Source organism: Lipotes vexillifer, unplaced genomic scaffold (genome assembly GCF_000442215.2).
Source record: "Lipotes vexillifer unplaced genomic scaffold, Lipotes_vexillifer_v1.1 scaffold1006, whole genome shotgun sequence".
In the NCBI taxonomy this organism is placed as follows: Eukaryota; Metazoa; Chordata; class Mammalia; order Artiodactyla; family Lipotidae; genus Lipotes; species Lipotes vexillifer.
The window spans coordinates 297,366-318,888 of record NW_006789838.1 but is presented as its reverse complement, the minus strand read 5'-3'; positions in this window follow the sequence as shown (position 1 = coordinate 318,888).

Sequence of the window (21,523 nt, the reverse complement as noted above, 5' to 3'; positions counted from 1 at the left end):
CATTTATAGAAAAAAATTCCTAACTATACAATACGAATAATAAGATCTGTTGTTACTTGTGGCTCTGGAAAGAGACCCAGGAGTTGTAGATATTTCTAGAACAATTTCAGCTGACTGTGCCATTTTGGCTGGAAAGGTCAACAAAATGCTGTACGTCAATAGAAAACAGACTAGAAACAGAATAACACATTATCCTATTTTTGAAAAACAAATTTAAACCTTCTACAGCCACATCTGGAACAGAATATTTAATACTGGGTTTTTGTTTTGTTTTGTTTTGTGTTTTGTTTTTTGTTTTTTTTGGTATGCGGGCCTCTCACTGTTGCAGCATTTTCCGGTTGCGGAGCACAGGCTCCGGACGCGCAGGCCCAGTGGCCGTGGCTCACGGGCCCAGCCACTCCGCAGCATGTGGGATCCTCCCAGACTGGGGCACGAACCCGCGTCCCCTGCATCAGCAGGCGGACTCCCAACCACTGCGCCACCAGGGAAGCCCAATTCTGGGGGTTTTAATTTAAGAAAGGCAAAATGTACCTCAAGGTGGTATAGAGATGGGCAGCAAGAATGAAGGAGTGAGAAGGAGCTGTACTGAGACAGACTCAGTGTTAGGATTCTTTAACCCAAAAGGATGAAGATAGAGGCAACGGCCAAAGTTCACTAATAGTGCGTATTTAGTACTCACTCTGTGCCTGGCACAGGTCTTAGCACTTGACGTTTACTGAATCATTCAATACCTATTAACCCTATAACGTAGGTCCCACTATTATCCTCATTATAAAAGCATCATGAAGGATATGTACAGAGTAAATAGTGATCAAAGCTATTCACTGGCTAGAGCTCAGCACAGACCTTAAACCTCTAAAGAGTCAAATCCAAGACAAGCAAAAGGAAGTGAGACTTTACACAGTGGGCAGTAAAACCTAGGGAACTCACCACCTAAAGCAACAGTACAAGTTGAGCTGAAAAGAGATTCCAAGAAGGATTTAGACTATATTTATAGAAGATAAAACCAAAATAGCTTATGAAGAGAATCTTGTGAAATGTCCTTAACCTTTGAGGTTGTCATAAATAAGGACAGCCACACCCTCTCTCCTACTGCCAACGTGTGTCTGAATCCCCCTGTACAGATTCTGGGCTGGACGGGCCAGGAATTTGGCCAAGTGTGGCTTTTCCTTTTAATTATGATGTAAGTAGGGGAATGGTACATGAATTCCCTGTGGGTATTTCAAGATGGTTGTAATTTATACTATACTTGAATGTTTTCATTGATAACTTAAACTACACATAATCCTATTTTAAGCAAAGCTTTGCCCTGTAGAAATGGATCTTTTTCAAAAAATTACGTGCAGAAGAATGAATTGCCACACAGGAGCAGGTAGAGGGTTTTTGCTTTAATATCCACCTTCTAGTCAGTGTTTATTTTGGGTTATTTCATGCCCATATATCTTAAAGATATTACATTTCAGAGAAAATACATTGCATACAAGGAAAAACAAAAAAAAATAGCTGAAAAGAATATCCCTGTGTAAAAACCCTCCCATGAAAACTTACATAGTACCTTCTCTGTCACATCAATCCTCATGAAACTCAAGCACAGACCCATCCAGTGTTGCTGAGGGCTTCTTCGGTCTTGTTGGTATAACACTGCTAGATTCCACAGAATACACCAACGCTCTACCTTGGCTTGGTGACCTCTACCTTTTTGAAACACTGTGTGCGCACCGGGCATACCATGAAAAAGAAACAGAGAAGAAAGTCTAGGAGTGAATGTGTAGTTCACAGAGAACTAACCTTATCTGTGGGAAGGAAGTATGAAAAGAAAAATGAAAAAATATTGGAAAGCTGAGAAACAGAGGAAGGTGAAAGGGACAAATGAAAAGGTAGCATTGTTCTGAAGTATATTATACAATTAAAAATTGTTTGCGGAGTTCCCTGGTGGCCTAGTGGTTAGGATTCCAGGCTTTCACTGTTGTCGCCCAGGTTCAACCCCTGGTCGGGAAACTGAGATCCTGCAAGCCACGCAGTGCGGCCAACAACAAAAATAATAAAAATTAAAAATTTCTTTAAAAAATTGTTTAAAAGAGAGATAGGACTAAATGTGGATCTAAATGGTAACATGGATAATTGGGCCATAAGCAAAATGGCGAAGCTGACCAACCCCTTGAGCTATTCTACCTCTCATAGCAGAGGCTCTGTGCTCTCCTCACTCCCCTCACCCTGACCCTGTGTGCTCTGGCTGCCCAGAGCTCATTTCAACAGCTATAGCGGCTAAGCCAGTACTTCCCCAGGCAGTGCCCCGGTGCTAGGCCACTCTCACCTCTCTTGGTCAAAATGAATCTGTGTTCTGCCCATTTTGTTACCCTAGCTTGAGAACATTTTCAGCTTCATAGAGAATACTTATTAAATGCAGCTCTCTCTTTACTTCTAGTTGCAAGCAGAGATATTTTGGGAGCAGAGGCCTCCTGACACCCTCAAATATCTGGTGGAAAGCCAACAGTTTTTGTCTAAATCAGGTAACCACAGTGACCTTACGTTTCCTCATCTGTAGAATGGAGCTAATAATACCCTTCCTTTCTATTACAATTGACAACACTCTGACACACATTTACCTGTTTGGTCCTCAAAGCCACCCTGTGAGGTAAGGATTATTTCTCCATCTTACAGACAAGGGAACTGAAGCTCAGTGAGTTTAAGTAACCTGTCCTGCGATAATATATGAAAGGGCTAGTGCTGGAGGAGAGAAGTCAGCTAGCCAAGACAGTGAGTTGATATGCGATGATAAAGCAGGTGATGCCTGGTGCAAGAGCCATGTAGCTGTGCGGAGGAAGTATGGAATCAAGGGTGTATGTATGGACTTTGGAGTCACAGACACCTAGGTATGAATCCTGGCCCTGCCTCATTTTACCTGGCATCCCTTGGGCAGGTCACCTTCTCTGAGTCTACATTTCCTCATTTGGAAGATGCAGATAATAATGCTTCCCTTTTGGACCTGTTGTGAGGATTAGGTGAAACGCTGAGTGTAATGTACTTAGTACAGTGCAAGGCACATGAGAAACATGCAAAACATCTGGAAGCTTCTGGAATCATTAGTGGTAGTAATACTTGGTGCGTGTGCTAGCCCAGAACATGAAGTCCACTGGCCCAAAGGTAGAGTTAGCCACTAGTAAGCAGGCTGTCAGCAAACAGAACCAAACATGGTTGGCACAAGGAAAGAAAAAGGAGACTGGTCAAGGCTACCTAGGACTAGGTTGCAGTTTCCTTAGAACAGTGGTTCCCAAACTTGAACCTGTACTAGAATTACAGGGCTCATTAAATGACAGATAGCTGGGCCTTACTCCCAGAGTGTCTGATTCAGAAGTTGAGGATGGGGCCTGAGAATCTGCATTTATAATGAGTTCCCTGATCTTGGTAGCCCACTTTGAGAATCACTGTCACAGAATAAAGAATCCTGTCCAGTTCTAGGCATCAGAGTCTCCTTGCTTTTGTCTCCTCTTTCTATCTTAATAAAAATTCACCTGAAAAATGCCAACCTGGTTCTGGTAGAACAAAGGGAATTGCCCATAACTGGTCCAGGGGAGCTCAGGCAATTAGAGGACTGCTGGAAACCAGGGATGGTAGTGGCAATAACTGCCCCAGTTAGAGGATGGGGAGAAGTCTTACAGCAGAATAAAGGTCAAAACTCAGATGAGAAAGAATCAGAGACAGCTGTGATTACTGAGCCCTTCCCAGCTTGGATTTCCTTCACAAGCTTTTTCTTGCCTAAGCTTTTAATCCCTTTTGTAACTACAACTGTATTGGGGGTAATGGGAGAAAGATTCACTGTATTTTCTTTATGCACTTTTCCTACTCCCTTGTTTTATTCTTTGTCAACCACAAGGCTAATGTGAACTTGGAGAGCCTAGAGCAGCATGCACAGATTATGGCAGCCAGAGCAAAAAGTTTAACAAAATTAGACATGTCTCTTGAAGTAAAATACGTGCTATGTGCTCTGTATCATGTTACGGCAAATTGGAAAACCAAGGGCTGTGTTCCAAGTCACTGCCTGGCAGCTGTCAGTAACAAAGCCTCTGCTACCTGTTAAAGACAGTTAATGAAGCAGTCTGTATTTATAAATTAGAGGATTTGTCTTTGAAAATAGTAACCTAATAGAATGAGAAAGATAGATAGCCTTGGATTTAGACTTCTGGATTAGAAATGTGTCCCACGTATTTCCAGAAGGTGAAAGCACTTGTGCTCTTACATATTGAGAATATATATTTCTACTGCAAATCTTAGGAAAATGAAACACGAATAGGAACCTCTGCTATAATTCTAAGAATGTAAGTTTCTTCAGCTCTTGACACAGAGATACTTTGGACTAGGGATTCCATATATGGTGTCTGGGCCTGTTCAGTGCCTTCAGCTATCAGGTATTTGCCTGTACCAACCTACCCACATTACATGAAAACAGGCCTTGCTCATTCTTTCAGAATTCATGGCTTCTGTCCTGAACCATTCACCCCAGCTTATATCTCACACTCATTCCTACCTCTTCCTCAGTCTGCTCTAATGTCTGATCTCGCGACTCATTTTTCCTCTTACCACCTTACCTCACTCTGGGACCTGGCACTTGGTGTACTTCTCCAACTTGAACCTTTTTGCAGTCCTCTTTGGCCAGTAATCAGATTCCCCACTTGACTAGACTGTTGTTGGCATCGATGTATGAGTGCCGCATGGGGACCAACCCATTCCCTGGGACTTTTATCCAGGTCCCCATGAAAGGTACCCCTGCCCCATACACCACATCCTGGGAACAGAACTCAGATTTGAGAGATTTGTGACTCCTTGATACTGCTCTCAGAAGGAACAGAAAGCAAATGGAAAGGAAAGAATTTGATTGCCCAATCACTAGGTACAGAAGAGTCAACTGAATTTCTCTATTATCTAAAGTACATGAGGAAGAAAAATGATGGTTTATAGTATGTACTGTTTAGTAGTTCTGAATTCTTAGTTGTGAAGAATTACTATTCTTTCCCTTTCTTCATACTCACCTTCCCCCAACAGCCCACCCATTGATTGATCGCCAAAACTTTTTTTTTCTTTGTACCCCTGTTGAAAATCATTTAACCATATATGCAAGGGTTTGTTTCTAGACTCTCTATTCTGTCCCATTGGTCTGTATGTCTGTCCTTATGCCAGTATCACATTGTTTTGATTACTGTAGCTTTGTAGTAAGTTTTGAAATCAGGAAGAATGAGTCCTCCAACTTAGTTCTCTTTCAAGATTGTTTTGGCTGTTTGGGATTCCTTGAGATTCCATATGAATTTGAGGATAGACTTTTCTATTTGTGCAAAGAACACCATTGAGATTTTGATAGGGATTGCACTGAATCTGTAGATCACTTTGGGTAGTATTGGCATCCTAACAATATTAAGTCTCCCAATTCATGAGCATGGGATGTCTTTTTTTTTTAACATTTTTATTGGAGTATAATTGCTTTACAATGGTGTGTTAGTTTCTGCTTTACAACAAAATGAATCAGTTATATATATACATATGTTCCCATATCTCTTCCTTCTTGCGTCTCCCTCCCTCCCACCCTCCCTATCCCACCCCTCCAGGCAGTCACAAAGCACCGAGCTGATCTCCCTGTGCTATGCGGCTGCTTCCCACTAGCTATCTACCTTACGTTTGGTAGTGTATATATGCCTCTCTCTCGCTTTGTCACAGCTTACCCTTCCCCCTCCGCATATCCTCAAGTCCATTCTCTAGTAGGTCTGTGTCTTTATTCCTGTTTTACCCCTAGGTTCTTCATGACATTTTTTTCCCTTAAATTCCACATATATGTGTTAGCATACGGTATTTGTCTCTCTTTCTGACTTACTTCACTCTGTATGACAGACTCTAGGTCTATCCACCTCATTACAAATAGCTCAATTTCGTTTCTTTTTATGGCTGAGTCATATTCCATTGTATATATGTGCCACATCTTCTCTATCCATTGCATTACGCGGGCCTCTCACTGTTGAGGCCTCTCCAGTTGCGGAGCACAGGCTCCGGACGCACAGGCTCAGCGGCCATGGCTCATGGGCCCAGCCGCTCCGCGCCATGTGGGATCCTCCCGGACCGGGGCACGAACCCGCCCCCTGCATCGGCAGGCAGACTCTCAACCACTGCGCCACCAGGGAAGCCTGCCAAAACTTATTAATTCTATTCTCCATAATGTCTCTTGAATCCATCATCTCCTGCCTGAGCTATCTGCGATAGTATCCTAATAACTGGTCTCCCTGTGGCCAGTGTCTCTTTCTCCCCTGGTCCTACTCTCCCATGCCCCTCATCCCCTGCCAATCCATTCTCCACACTTCCGCCAAAGTAATCTTTCTAAAACATAGATCTGACCCTGTTACTTCTCTTCTTAACATTTTCATTCCCATATGTGTATCTGATTGTTATTATATACATATGATTCTGGGTTTCTAGAAGATAGACTCTTCCAATTAGGACAATAATATTGATCTACTATGTATTGTGCTTTAGAGTGTTTTCACAACTACTACATAATTTTTGAAAATTAATCCTATGACTTTAGTATTGTTTTATCTCTATATTTGCGGAGAAAAGTATAACTTTTATATTTAGTGAATGGTCCACAGTATGCAGTGAATATATTAAAAATTAAATATGTACTGGGTCTATTTGGCTAAGTGAGTAGATTAGGTACTCTTAAAGAAAAGTCAAACTTTCAGTTCCAGAGAATGAATTTGTTAAATCTTATTCGGATGCTGGCAAATCTCAGTTGTTTAGAGCATGCAATTACTGAGGTCAAAGTTGGTGGTTCAATTCCCATTTGTTTAAGTTAGTCTCATTCAGTTTCATGGACATAGTCTGTAACCCTAACCTCAGCCAGCTATTTTACAATTGCAGGTCCCAAAGGATCATGGGTAACAGATTATGGATAAATCTACAGCATGACTCCATCCCTGTTACTTGAAAACTCAAATATAATGCTAACTCCTCAGGGTTATATAGATTTTTGTATATGCAGTTATACAAAGAAATTTTAGTAATAATCATCTAGACGAAGAGACAGTATGATTTTCCCAAATAGTACTTTGAGGACCCTTAAAGAATGCTCCATAAATATCTCATTCCAACAGTAGTTTCCTAATTATACACTTCCTGTCTAAGTGCTAGTTTATTCTCTACTGATGACTCAGGTAACAATATTAATGTAGCTTCACATAAATCCTGTAACAATTCCACTTATTAATTTCTGCATTCTCTCTTAAATGAATACCAAAATACTGTACATATCATATTAGCTTTCTCATTCACAGAGGTGTGAAGCTGGGATGAGCATCAGGCTCAACCTATGTACCCATGACATACAAACTACCTATATGGTAGCACTGAGAAGACCCTGACCTGAAATTTTCAGGTTTCCTCTTATTTACTCTGGGTTAAGGTAACAATCCATTGTTAACATGCAAATATCTCTGAGAGAAGTGATAAATTGTTCTCAGTCATTAGCACCCAGGTATGAATTAATTTATCAGATCCCTTCCACTAACACTTAATTAATAGAGGCGTCTTAAGGAAGACACCTGACTGGTATATTTTGATGGGAAGATAGTAGAGGCAAAGGTTCATATTCCCAAAGGACAGATTTAGATCATGAGGACACTATAAAGGCACAGGATGGGACACATAGGGATGAAGTAGGAATGGTCCTAGAAGAGAGAAGTGGAACAGTACTGTACGACAAGCTTCTCTTACATCCCCATTTGGCTTTAGGCCAGCAGTAATAAGAATACATGAAATGGTATTATATTAACAGCATCCAATAATGGTTAAGAAACCAAGTTCTGGTATCAGACAGACTTGGGTTCAAATTATAGTTCTGCCACTTTCTAGAACTATAGAAAGTTCTAGAACTATAGTTGTGGTCTTAGGCAAGTTTCCTAATCATTCTGAGCCTCGATTTGCTGATCTTTGAAGGTAATAATAGTACCTACCATACAGGGTTGTCTTGAGAATTAAATGGGATAGTTCGTTCAAAGCACTTAGTGGAATTTCTGAGACATACTAAGTGATCAAGAAATGTAAGCTATTACTATATAAATAAAAATTTAAGGTTGCTTATTCCCAGTATATATAATGTATTCTCTGTTGGAAGGCTACTTTTAGTGGAGACGGATTTATGCCACCTCAAAATAAAAACTCTAGAAAATGTCTTTGATGCTAGAAAGAAATAAACCTGATTAAAATAACGTAAGAAATAAGCCCAAGAAATACATGAAGACAGAAGGGTCCCTATGTTCCAACAGAGACCTGAAAGCTATGCTTTAAAAAGATGAGGTCTAATCAAATGTGTAGAGTTGACAGCTCAATTAGTACCATGAGAACTCAGAACAGTGTAGAAGGTCAGCAGATGTAACAACAAAGCTGGAAGCAGAAGCCAACGTTACTTATTCACCGAGAAACTGTGTAAGATGTCTGGTCAACCTGTATAAACAAGATGTAGTTTCCCTCACAAACACAATTTAGAGGAAGAGAATGAAGGTGCAGCTCCTTTCCAAGATACGAGTTTGAGGGCAAGACATCACTGATGACCAACTGAAAGGTCATGTTTATTATTATTTATGTAGACTGTTAATAGACAGTTCAGAGAAAATAACATTTGTGTTTGTGTCCTCCTTGGGCCTGAGGACATTTTTCTTGTTCCAAATCCACTGATTAGCTGGCATAAACAAATCTCAAATCACCAAGTTACAACTGTTGCTTTTTTAGGACATAAACAAAGAGTCCTTACCTATGTGACTAAAAGCAGACCAAAGCACTAGGTTTGATGGAATGTTAAAAGTATGGCTGTTAACTATCACCTGCATAATAACCCCTGACAGCCATTTCCTGCTTGGCAGCATAAGGAAGCAGGGGTGCTGGAGAGTGGGTAATTGACTTGTCATTATGACTTGAATAATCCCTTCTGCCTACCTGTCCTGAACAAGCAACACTTTCTTTCATTATGAGAGACACAGTGTCAGTAACTGGTTCTAAGGAAAAAGGTCATGATTTAGTTTTGTTGGATTCAAGAAATGTGAGTTTTCAAGTCAACAGAAGAACAATTAACATTTGTATATGGTACCTTCCAGCGTATAAAGCATATTTTCAAACATGACTTTAATTAACTCCTACAATAGATATGTGAGGTAAGTCATAGCTATTTTTGCTTCTACTGTGAGTACACTGAGTTCCCAGGGTGAAAAGACTTGTCCCAAACCTCACAGCTGTTAAGTGATGAACATTCCAGCACTGACTCCAAATTCTAGGCTCCTGACATCCCACCTAACCTTGATTAACATTATCTCCATCTACCAGGGTTCCTGGTCTATAATCCTTGTGTCTGACTTCTCCTTCAAACCCTTTCTTCTACTAGTCATGAGCTGCTATTGATTTCACCTCCATAGTGCTTCTCAAATCTATCCACTATTGAAATTCCTATCCCCATTTCCATGGCCCTAGCCCAAGCCACCATTGTTTTTAATCTGTATTATTGCAGTAGTCTCCTAACTGGTCTGCTTGTGATCTTCTGCTCTGTCTGTTTACAGCCACATGTATGTTGCTGCTAAAGTGGGCTATTTAAAAGTGTAAATCTGAACATGACACTCCCTTGCTTAAAACCCATCAATGGCTCCTCAACACCTTCAGAATGAAATCCTAATTCCTTAGCCTGGGCCTGCCTCATCCCTTTCTTCCTCTTCTTTTTACACACTCTATGCTCTGGCTAGACCTAGCTCTCTTCTCCTTCTTGAACCTCTCATGACCTTTCTCTTTTCTGTGTTTTTCATTCTAATGGAAAAATCTCTTCCTCCTGTTGTCTACCTTATTATGTGGGAGAAGCCCATAACAAATGTCTCCAGTGAGGTATTCTAACCCTGACATAGCCCTTCTATTCAACTTCATATAAACTCCTGTTATGGCATTTAACAACTTTAGTTGTAACTATTGATTTACATGTTCATCCTACGCACTAGACTCTGAGATAAGGGCCAAAGACTTGTCCTGTGAAACATATACCCAGCCTTTTTGCCTTCCACAGTGTTTGGACCATAGTACAGAGTAAAAAATATATTTTTATATGAAACTCATAAGCAATGATTAATTATCTACCATATGCCCAACTCCGTGACACGTGGGAAGGTCCTAGGTCCAAGCCTTACTGAAAAGAGTAGAATTACACAGTTCATTTTGCCGAGGAGCAACATAAGACGTTTTATAATTGAGATATTGTGTGGCACTGACTAAAAGTCTATAGCAGTTTAGAAGAAGATTTGAAACTAGGGAGGCACCTCTTTCCTTTAGAAATGATGATTACTTATGAAGGGCCAACAGCAATTGAATATTTGCCATCTGGCAACTGTCACAGTACTCATTGTAAGTCAGATTTAATAAACCCAAGTCCTTTTAAAGGTGAAGGTATTTTGTGTTATTTAAGGAGAAATACCATCCCCCAGGAGACTGACTCAAGGAAAGTACTCAGAAACTGAAACTAAATTCCTCCAAGTGTTAGGAGGCAGAATTCTACCTGTCTGGGGTGTGACACAGTTGGAATACTTTCTTTAAGGCCGTTCAGATCCATTATTTTCGTTGAGGAGAAAGCACACTTGTTTTTCATTTAATCAAAGTTTGAATAAATCAGGGTGGACATTTGGTGCTACCCATTGGGCGCCCTTTCCTAGGTTAGCACTGCTGAGTCTCCACTTACTCTCAAACAGAATGTGATGCCAGTGGTTATGGCTTGCACCCTCTGTAATACTGTGACACAACCTGTAGAAATATTTCCCTCCACTATCAGTTAAGTTAGCTAACTGGGAAGCTACATGCCTTCCCTCAAAAGGGATTTTGAACAGCCCTCAACCTCCACTACATAGAGTTGAAAATAGTTGTTTTCATTGAAAAGTGTGGGGCCTTAAGTGTTTTCCCAGTAAAGCTGAAGTAAATCAGAATTTTCTTTAAAACATGTGTGCATTGTGCAGCTCTAAATGCGAGATGTTATTCAAGAAAACCGAATCAACAAACCTCTACTGAGTATTTGCTATGTGTAAAGCCCTGTGCTTATTGCTGTGTGGGACATGTGGAAGCATAAATCAGGGTCCTTGCCCTTAAGCTGTTTAGTTAGGTGGTAGAGGAATCCCTTAGCTAGATCACGGATGGGAGGAAGAGGTGAAGTTGACCCTTAGTTGGTATGTTATGAACTTAGTAATTGAGGCATTTAAAGAAAACAGAGCAGACAAGCTATGATAGGAGAATGTAGGTCGGGGGACAGAGATTGGCTGAAGAATTAAGAAAGGAAAAAGGAAGATTCAGAGCAGAGGATCCTAGATGCATGGTGGTGGGTAATGCCAGGCAGAGTCTCCTAAGGCAGAAAAACACATAGGAAGGTTCATGGAGAGAGCAAGACCTGTGTCGTGGGCTGGAGTAGGAGGTAAAAAGAAGCAAAACTTGTAGAGCAGAGTAGTCAGAATGTGCCAGTTGTGTTGGTGATGAAGGTATAGACTGCATACATAGAATTGGGTTCTACCAAAAGCAAATAGGTTCCATAAAGGTTCAAACAAAACAGAACGTTAGGCCTCCAGAAACCAGAATGAGAACCAAAGATAATAGCTCCATGCTGGACTGGTGGGTGGACTTAAAGTGAACCAACCTGAATCCCATCACTCTAAGGAAAGGCCTGTGGATTAGAAAGGAATGCCAGGAGATGGATCCTGAATTAGAATCCACGCATGGCTTATATCTGTGCAAAGTGAGCCACGTGAACAGCACCTGGGAGAAACTTTACTGGTACATAGTATAGAGCTTGGAATGTCTTTATATTGGAGGGAGGCTGAGTTATAAATTACTTGTGCTGGTCCTCAGTGGACAAGGTGGGGAGACGAATGCTACTGGAAAACCTGGACAGTCTGGTGAGAATGGGGAACTTATAACTCCAAGTAAAGAAATCTCCAGCCCCATTACACATGGCATCTTAAGAGCCTGAGATATGTCAAAGTCGGGGAAGCATGCCTGAGGGTCTGAAATCCCCACGATTTGATTCTATCTTCCATGGCCTTGAGGAGACAGATCTTTTTTTTTTTTTTTTTTTTTTTTGCGGTATGTGGGCCTCTCACTGTTGTGGCCTCTCCCATTGTGGAGCACAGGCTCCGGACGAGCAGGCTCAGCGGCCATGGCTCACGGGCCCAGCCGCTCCATGGCACGTGGGATCCTCTGGGACCGGGGCACGAACCCGCATCCCCTGCATCGGCAGGCGGACTCTCAACCACTGCGCCACCAGGGAAGCCCCGAGACAGATCTTTTAATTGAACTAAAACATTATTACCTTGGAGGGTAACGCTCTATCTGATTCATTAGTTTTGTCTCCAAAACTTCTTTCAACAAACATTGAGCGTCTGATACAATGCTAGGGGTACACATGTGTATAAAACCTAATCATCCCTTTCAAGAAGCTTACAGTTTAGCTGCGCTTAGGGCCTTATGTGAGGATGGTACAGGAAAATTCGTCTTAGGAGGAGGTTAGGTGGAATGAGGTTACATGGAGGAGAGGGAGGGGGATAGGAAGAGGGGGAGGGGGAGAGGGAGAGAGAGAATGTGCAGACAACTAGGAAAAGTTCAGGGCTTGGAGCTCTGTGGAGGCTGAAAACCTAAGCATCTGGGGACAAAGGAAGAGGATCATAGCAAAAGATAGGCTGGGACTGGAGGATGGTAAATTCTGTGGATTGGAAGACAGATAACAAAGCCTATAAGGAAGAGAGAGGACCAAGCCAAAACTGGAACTAGAAGAAACTAAGTTTTCTGAGTCTAAGTTTCTGATGGATAGAATGTCTGTTGTTTCAATATAATGCCTCTAGTGTGTGTGTGTGTGTGTGTGTGTGTGTGTGTGTGTGTGTGTGTAAGAGAGAGAGAGAGAGAAAGAGAGAGACAGACAGAGAGAGAACTTGAGATTCTGTCAAACTTTCTAACCATTGGTACAGGGTGGAGATTGTAACCACTAAAACAACTAGAGCAACTAGACCAGTGAGCCTAAATTGAACTTTAAAAAAGAGGAAGTGAGGAAAGTTTGTTTGTGAGCTTTGTGGCAGGAAATCCTGTGACTAACCTTATTTCACACATCTCACATTATTCAAAGGGATCTGAACTTTCTTAACACCATAACTTAAAATGGAAGGGGCTGTCTCAGAGGTACTGATGTCTGAGAAGAGCTGACCCCCTTGCTAAATAAACTAATCCAATATAGGTTGCCCTTTACTTGTGAAGAGATGCTTCAGGGAACATGCCCCGCCCCTAGTATTTCCAATCAATAGAGTAATGCAGCATTAACAAATGGAATTCAACTCTATTGGGGAAAAATGCCAATATATTGGAAACAAAACCAACAGGTTATCCTTCTTTACCTGTAGAAATATTTTTATAGGGCTAGTAGCAACCACTGTGTATGTGCTATAATAATTTTCAGTAGCACTGGTAGAAGTATGGACTATGATGAGGACTGCAGGGGGCTGAAGAGTTGGTGAGGAGGGGAGAGGGTGATGGTCAGGGTAAGACAATTACAAAACAACAAGCATCCAGGCAAGTGATGACATGTTCTTCTCCAAGGGCACACTAATAGGAAGGAGCCCCTATGCTGGGCCGAGCTGGCCTATTAGCAGGGAGAGTTAGTATTCCAACCACCTGGAGCTTTCATTTCCAGCTGAAGGTGCAAGTGTAGCAAGAAGGGGGTCTCAGACTTTTTTTTTTTTTTTTTGCGGTACATGGGCCTCTCACCGTTGTGGCCTCTCCCGTTGCGGAGCACAGGCTCCGGATGCGCAGGCTCAGCGGCCATGGCTCACGGGCCCAGCCGCTCTGCGGTATGTGGGATCTTCCCAGACCGAGGCATGAACCCGTGTCCCCTGCATCGGCAGGCGGACTCTCAACCACTGCACCACCAGGGAAGCCCTCAGACTTATCTTTTATCAACCATGAGTGAAAATGTACCTCAGGCAACACTGAAGCCCTTGGCATTTTAAAAAATTAATTAATTAATTTTCGGCTGTGTTGGGTCTTCGTTGCTGCACACGGGCAAGTGGGGCTACTCTTTGTTGCGGTGCATGGGCTTCTTATTGCAGTGGCTTCTCTTGTTGTGGAGCACGGGCTCTAGGCACGTGGGCTTCAGTAGTTGTGGCACGTGGGCTCAGTAGTTGTGGCTCACGGGCTCTAGCACGCAAGCTCAGTAGCTGTGGCGCACGGGCTTAGTTGTTCTGCAGCATGTGGGATCTTCCAGGACCAGGGCTCGAACCCGTGTCCCCTGCACTGGCAGGCAGATTCTTAACCACTGCGCTACCAGGGAAGTCCCGCCCTTGGCTTTTTCATATTTCAGAAGTGTATATAAAGCACGCTCAGTTTTCTGAAGACAATACAAAAAGAAAGTGTGCAAATTGTTGACAGTATATGCTGAGGGCTGCCGCGCTTCAGGCCAAGTGACTGCATTTTCTAAACAGCCAGTGGGACCCTTGTTACAGTACATCATATCACTGCTCTCCTTGATGGAGTCCACAGGACTCTCACCAAGAGTCTAGTCTCCCTTTCAAATAGAATTATATATCTAGAGGTGCACAAACCATGTCAATACTCATCTTCCCACCTCCTGTCCGGGCCCTGTATCTCTGTGGGGGACATGCTGCACAGCTGCATGTCTCTACAGGCAGCTGAGCCTTAGAAAAGGTCAGAATCCTATTTACAGGCCTGACTTGCCATTTCACTCATGGACTGATGAGGGCAGGGTTCTTTCTGTACTGTCTGAAATCGTTTGGGGAAGCCTGCTGTGTTCAAAGAACTCAAACAAAAGGCAGGATGAGTAAATAAGTTAGATATTTGCAGGCACATGCTGGAGACCAGGCCTCCAGCGGAAACAGACATACTGGTGGCAACCGCTCAGGGTACTGTGCCTCCTTATTAGGTTCACACTGGCCAGCACCAGATCTGAGGGGCCAGGTCAATGTTGGAGACCCCAGTAGGCTGAAGTAAGTACTCCCAGCTGGTCTGGAGAGCAGGGACTGGAGGCTGGGGCTGGAATTACATCTGCACCTGGTTCAGGCAAGGTTCATGAAGCTGAGACAAGAGCCAGGCAGAAGCCAAGACATGGGGCAGGGGGATATTCCAGACCAAGGGAATACTGTGAACAAAGAGGCAGGAAGGCACAGAGCACTTCTGAGGAATAGTTAGGATCTTTTGTCAGCGCCCAGGAACATCGGAACCTGAGGATCTAGAAATCAAGCTTTAGGACCCAGGAGAACACCTAGAAAATTGTCCAGGGCTGGGAAGGTGGTGGGGGGAGGTCAAAGAAGAAACTTCTCATCACTGACTTCAGAGGAGAGAAAATGATGGCCTGAAATCCTGGTGATTGGGTTGATCATAGTTTCAAACTTAGGCAAGGGCCTTGGGCCTGGAAACCAGTAAGGAAACTTGGGACTCAGTTCAATCCATTTATTGAAAGCCTACTATGTGTAAGTCTCTCTGCTAGGTTCTAAATCAGGAACGTGACAATTTGTAACTCAGTGGAAACATCAAAAGTATAAACCAGGGGCTTCCCTGGTGGCACAGTGGTTGAGAGTCCTCCTGCCAGTGCAGGGGACACGGGTTCGTGCCCCTGTCCGGGAAGATCCCACATGCCGCGGAGCGGCTGGGCCCATGAGCCATGGCCGCTAAGCCTGCGCGTCCGGAGCCTGTGCTCCGCAACGGGAGAGGCCACAACAGTGAGAGGCCCGCGTACTGCAAAAAAAAAAAAAAGAAAAAAGTAAAAAGTATAAACTATGCCAGATTTGATAGTGTCAGAAAGCCAGGTGTATGGAATGTACAGACCTGATTGGGCATATGATGTGCTTTCCACTCATTATGAATATGACAACTATAATTTATGAATCCCAGATCAGACACATGACTTAAGGATTTTGTCTCAGGACTCAATTTATTTATATAAAGTTGTTATAAATTATTATAAGGTTTAAACATTAAATCACATTTAGTTCTACATTTTACAATTGATCTTTATTGAAAGTAATAAACACACATGAAGAGAAACACAGTAGACAGTGATAGAAATGTATATGACTGAGAAGCAAAGACGTACATTAGAAAATGCAAACACTTTGGAATAGAAAAACATGATTTCAGATCCTATCTATACCATTTACTAGCTGTGTGACCCCCGAAGCATTACTCAACCTTTCTGTGCCTCATTTTCCTCGTGTGTAAAATTGGGCTTAAAAAATAATACCTTCAAGAATTATTGTGAGGATTAACTGAAATAATGTACATAAAACATTTAGCAAACTGTCTATACTTAAGTACTCAAAAATGACAGTTTTTACTTTTGCTGTTGATTTTGTCATTCATTTATTGTTGAAGCTGTTAGCATATTGTTCCGTTTATACTTTCTTTTTAAATGTATTCAGCTTGTTTCAGAAATATTTATCCTTAATTTTTTCAAAAAAACATTTTCAAACAAATCTTGGCAAGCATTTCTGTATTCACTTGGATTATTCAGAGAAAGTTCATGTTTTTTAGTGATCAAGAGCGGCTTTTTCTCATCCCCTTAATTTGCCAATTTGTGAGAATGACCCTTGATCCCAACATTCCTACTTCATAGTAAAAGGATGGTTTTCCACATCTCTTAGATTTAGAAGATTGATATTCTCAAGAGGAAATTATGTAAGTACATTATACTATATCAGATCTATAGTTACTTTCTCTATATCCCATTTGGCTGATAAGTACTCATTAGGGTGTGACTTAAGATCCAAAGGTTCATTACAGAGATGATTGTAAGACAAAATAGCAAAAACACTTTGGGAAAGATTCTGCTTCATTCATGGTTCTTTATCAACTGACTCAAGGGTAATCATGGAATCTTAGCTTAGGTTCTCTAGGAATCAGACCCTGAGACAGGGATTTGAATGAAAATGATTTGTTCGGGAATTGCAGGTAACACCTGTAAGGGAATGGGTTAGCTGTAAAGAAAATAAAGGCAGTCAGTAAAGAGTATGCTATTGATTTACAATGTTGTGTTAGTTTCAGGTATACAGCAAAATGAATCAGTTATACATATACATATATCCATTTTTTTTCTTTTTTTTAACATCTTTATTGGGGTATAATTGCTTTACAATGGTGTGTTAGTTTCTGCTTTATAACAAAGTGAATCAGTTATACATATACATATGTTCCCATATCTCTTCCCTTTGTGTCTCCCTCCCTCCCACCCTCCCTATCCCACCCCTCCAGGCGGTCACAAAGCACCGAGCTGATATCCCTGTGCTCTGCAGCTGCTTCCCACTAGCTACCTACCTTACGTTTGTTAGTGTATATATGTCCATGCCTCTCTCTCGCTTTGTCACAGCTCACCCTTCCCCCTCCCCATATTCTCAAGTCCATTCTCCAGTAGGTCTGTGTCTTTACTCCTGTCTTACCCCTAGGTTCTTCATGACATCTTTTTTTCTTAGATTCCATATATATGTGTTAGCATATGGTATTTGTCTTTCTCTTTCTGACTTACTTCACTCTGTATGACAGACTCTAGGTCTATCCACCTCATTACAAAGAGCTGAATTTCGTTTCTTTTTATGGCTGAGTAATATTCCACTGTATATATGTGCCCCATCTTCTTTATCCATTCATCCGATGATGGACACTTAGGTTGTTTCCATCTCCGGGCTATCGTAAATAGAGCTGCAATGAACATTTTGGTACATGACTCTTTTTGAATTTTGGTTTTCTCAGGGTATATGCCCAGTAGTGGGATTGCTGGGTCATATGGTAGTTCTATTTGTAGTTTTTTAAGGAACCTCCATACTGTTCTCCATAGTGGCTGAACCAATTCACATTCCCACCAGCAGTGCAAGAGTGTTCCCTTTTCTCCACACCCTCTCAAGCATTTATTGTTTCTAGATTTTTGTTGATGGCCATTCTGACTGGTGTGAAATGATATCTCATTGTAGTTTTGATTTGCATCTCTCTAATGATTAATGATGTTGAGCATTCTTTCATGTGTTTGTTGGCAGTCTGTATATCTTCTTTGGAGAAATGTCTATTTAGGTCTTCTGCCCATTTTTGGATTGGGTTTTTTGTTTTTTTGTTATTGAGCTGCATGAGCTGCTTGTAAATTTTGGAGGTTAATCCTTTGCCAGTTGCTTCATTTGCAAATATTTTCTCCCACTCTGAGGGGTGTCTTTTGGTCTTGTCTATGGTTTCCTTAGCTGTGCAAAAGCTTTGAAGTTTCATTAGGTCCCATTTGTTTATTTTTGTTTTTATCTCCATTTCTCTAGGAGGTGGGTCAAAAAGGATCTTGCTGTGATTTATGTCATAGAGTGTTCTGCCTATGTTTTCCTCTAAGAGTTTGATAGTTTCTGGCCTTACATTTAGGTGTTTAATCCATTTTGAGCTTATTTTTGTGTATGGTGTTAGGGAGTGATCTAATCTCATACTATTACATGTACCTGTCCAGTTTTCCCAGCACCACTTATTGAAGAGGCTGTCCTTTCTCCACTGTACATTCCTGCCTCCTTTATCAAAGATAGGGTGACCATATGTGCATGGGTTTATCTCTGGGCTTTCTATCCTGTTCCACTGATCTTATCCATTCTTTTTCAGATTCTTTTCCTATATAGGTTATTACAGAATATTGTAAATCAACTATACCTCAATAAAATTTTTTTAAAATAGAGTATGCTATTGAGCCAGCTACCACAGTGGGGGACTAACACTTACTCATATAGAGAACCTCTGGAAAATGGTGCAACACATACACGTCAGAATTTTCCCACTCAAGAGGCAAGGGAGCTGAAGTATTCATACACCAACTTACGAGCCACATCTTAGCACTCCTGCGGTGTGTTAATTCACTGGCATTTTTTAGATTGCTGCACATATAGGCAGCACAGAGATCTACAGTTCTGGGAGAAGAGTCCTCAAGCATTCATGCAGATACTGGCAGTTGGAACTCAACCCAAGCGCATGGAAAGGACTGGGGGACATAGGTGGAGCTCCAACAACACCTGTTATGTCAAGAGAAGCTGAAATGGGCTTTTATTCCATGGGATGAAGGGCTACTGGGCTAAGGTTTGGTTTAAGCTCTGACTCTGGTTCTGGCTCTTTTACTCTGTTGCCTTAATCTTTTAATCTGCTTCCCACTGACTGACATGTATTTTCTTGGTACCAGAGTAGAAATATCTAACAATTGAGGATGAAAGGAATCAAGCTGAGAGAGAGAGAGAGAGAGAGAGAGAGAGAGAGAGAGAGAGAGAGACAAAGAACAGAGAGCTGATACCTGTTTAACCTTGTGGAAGCAAGAGACTGCCTGGAGAGGAGGTCCCGAGAGAGAGGCAGACTCTCCAACTCCTAAGACAATGGACCAATAGTGTCCTGGGATGTGAGGACTCTACTGCTGTGCTACTCTTCTTCAGTGTGGGAGGTGGGTGCTGGGAGAAGGGAGAAGTTGGTTAACATTTGTTAGGATTTGTCTTCCTGAGGTCGAGGGTGGTAGCTTTCACACTGTGCTCCTGGGTATAGTATGCATTTGCCATAGTTTGGTTATCAGCATTGAATTCCTCTTTCTTAATAGTTCTCCAGTCTCCTTTGGAGGAATTTCCCATTGCGTGTGGTCCCAATACGAGACAGTACTTACCTGTCATTGCAGTATCCCAAGGGATGGAACCTTGCTCACCACAAGTCTTTGGAGCCATGGGGCAGGCATGTAACTGTCAGAAAAAAATCCTAGAATTTCTTAGTACAATTATGGAAAACTTGGGACATATGATAGCAAGTAAATTGAAATCAGCGGTTGAAAGAAAGAAGCTTCTTTACTTCCATGGATTTTATAAGTGGAATGTTTCAGAGTTAAGCAGTAAGGGTCATCTGGACAGTTTCATCACACTGGGAGAAGGAATGATGATGGTGATAATGATGATGGTGATGGTGGCGGTGGCTACTAGTTACTGAATACCTACTCTTCACGGGGCCAGACACTTCACATGGGTGATATAATTTATCTTTACAATGATCCTGTGGTCAAAGTGCTATTATGGACCTCCATTGTTCAGAAAATGGAAATTGAGCCTGGGAGAAATTATGTAACTTGCCAAAGATCATACAGCTGGTAAGTAGGCTTTAAATCCAGTCCTATCTGACTCCAGAGCCTGAGCTCTTTACTGTCATGCTGGCCTGTTACTTCCCATAGCCAGCAATTCAAATACGTAGTTGGAATGGGCTTTGCTGAAACATGAACGGAAAGTTGAAAGGAGGGCACCATTAAATTAGCTGATCACAGAGTGTGACCTGGGAAGGGAGGCTGTTGTGACCAAATCATGTGGTCACGATTCAGTGTTGCAGGGAGGGTGACAAACTAGGGAGTGACGGAGACAGTATGGAAGACTGATGTGATTAGATATGGAGACTGCTGTGTGGATAGTGGCATGTGCTGTTCTATGGCTTACGTGGATTTTTACCTTCTCTATCTGCCGCAATTATCTTCAGTATTCCGTTGATTTCCTGATTTTACAAAACCCACTGGAATGTTGACTTCACAGTTTTGTTCTCCTTCTACTCATTCAAGTACAATTGACATTAAGCTTAAATCTCTGTTTTTTAGACATCCCCGTACTATGAATTCCACTGGGACAAAATTCTGATAATGATTTGGGGTGTGTGTGTGTGTGTGTGTACACGTGTCCATGTGTGCTTACATAGTGTGTCCCAGCTTATTTCTCTTTAGTTTCATATATCTCTATTGATAGGGAAGTTATATTCAAGAATGCTCAGTTCAAATATATGTGATATTGCATGCTTGAGGGGCTCTAATAATGATGATTTGCATATTTCAAACATAAAATAGTGAGCTTAAGATTCTTTTCTTCTTTCATCTAAGAGTTTCTAAGGGTTTAGAGAAGTTGTTTCTGAGTATGCAATGACAACATGAGAATTATGGCTTTATGCTGGGTTGTGCAAGTGTGTGTGTGTGTGCACGCATGTGTGTGTGTGCGTGCACTCATGCATGAGTACATGCGTGCATGCTTCTCCCCATCCCTGTGCTTTGCTGTGATTGAAACATCACAGAGTAGCCCCCAGCAGGAAGCTGGCAGATACGCTGAAGGCTACCAGTAGTGTGATATTCTGAGATGTGAAAAAGAAACTTGAGAAATCATGATGAAAAAAAGTTTTTTAATCTCCTTGGGCCTTAGGGTCTATAATAATATGGATGGATATAAAATTCACGCAGGTGTCTAACCTCAGCATAAATTGGAAAGGATTAGACACAGTACTCCTCCCCCACACACATTCCTTACAAACACTTCCCAGGATCCCTTGTTTACATTAGTTGTTGGGAAAATGTGTTTTCACATGAGGGGCAGAAAAGGTTAGAGGAGAACGAGTGTATGTTCAGGTGTCTTAACAGCTGTGTGAGGGACATACTTGTTTGTAGAAGTAGGTTGTTTGCCAGGGTCCAAGGCCACTACCTATATCT